Consider the following 1,302-nt stretch of genomic DNA (forward strand, 5'->3'; position numbering starts at 1 on the left):
GGGAGTTACGCTCCATCACCTTCTAAAGATAGAGTATGTATATAATTATTTAGAATTCTTTTGCACAGATTTGTCTCACCTCCAGCATTTATTTATATCAGTATAGACTAGTGAATATTTATTGTACACTTTGAATTATATTCCAAAGCTACTTTAGTTTGTTTCTCAAATTATTCCAGTTTGCCATTGAGAGCTCTTTTATTTAACTCCTATGTCTCTCTTTCATACCCTCATAATTGTGGGTTTTAGTTTTTTTTTTGTTGTTGTTGTTTTCACTTGAGCATTTCACACTTTCTGGCATTGTAAGATATTCTAGGCTCATCTTGTAAATGTAAATTCCTGCTTCAGTCCTAGAATCAGCTATTTCTCCATGGAACTATGGTTCCTTTTATTTAGAATACAATGAGAAGCCAAGATCTGGGCACTACGTGTATTCATTGCTATTTATGCGTCCTCGATTCTAGGCCCTCTTAGCTGACAAAGTAAGGAAATACGTGTATCTATATTAATCCATGTATATACAAATATCTGTAAATATTTCTATGTGTAACCATTCATATCTTTATTAGGCTAAACATGAGTTCCCACTGTAATCTCCAACTCTAATCTATTGCCCACATGGATCACCCTAGCCTCCTCCCCTTGCTTATTTGTAAACTCCTACCCCAACAGTAAAAAACTGGCTCCCACCATCTGCCATCCAATTTACCCAATTTATACAACTGCAGTGTATAGGTATAGCAGTATTGGAATCGTTTTACTGTATCCTATGGAAAGCAACTTTATCAATTAGAGTACAGCACTTATGTGCAGCTAATTTTGCCTTCAGTCTTATAGTTTCTACTCATTTCCAAAGTTATTTAGGTCAGTAGCTTTTCTCCCCACCTCTTTCAGTGAGGTTATTTCATACATTTGTAACACAATTAGATTCTTTTCTCACATTCTGCATTTCACTCTGGGATCTTCCAACCCCCTAAGTAATTTTTTAAATTACAGACCTTAAGGTTCACTCTTTGTGCCTCATTTACTTGTATAGCGAGTGCAGCCTTTTGGGATCCCAGTTATACACAGAGGTCTTCTGTTGGAATCCTCACCTGGACTCATCCTGGGCTTTATATCCTGTTGCCCTTCTGCACGTAACCATCATAGCATAAGCAGAAATACTCAAAGCAAAGCTACTTTTAGCATTCACTCCCTTGTTAGAGTTCTTGCTTTCACTTGGATTTTGAAATCTGCTGGTTCCATTTTTTCATTCCAACTCAGCAATATAATGATATTTTATATAATATTTTATTTGTTTCA

This window comes from Pteropus vampyrus, unplaced genomic scaffold (assembly GCF_000151845.1).
Source record: "Pteropus vampyrus isolate Shadow unplaced genomic scaffold, Pvam_2.0 Scaffold254, whole genome shotgun sequence".
In the NCBI taxonomy this organism is placed as follows: Eukaryota; Metazoa; Chordata; class Mammalia; order Chiroptera; family Pteropodidae; genus Pteropus; species Pteropus vampyrus.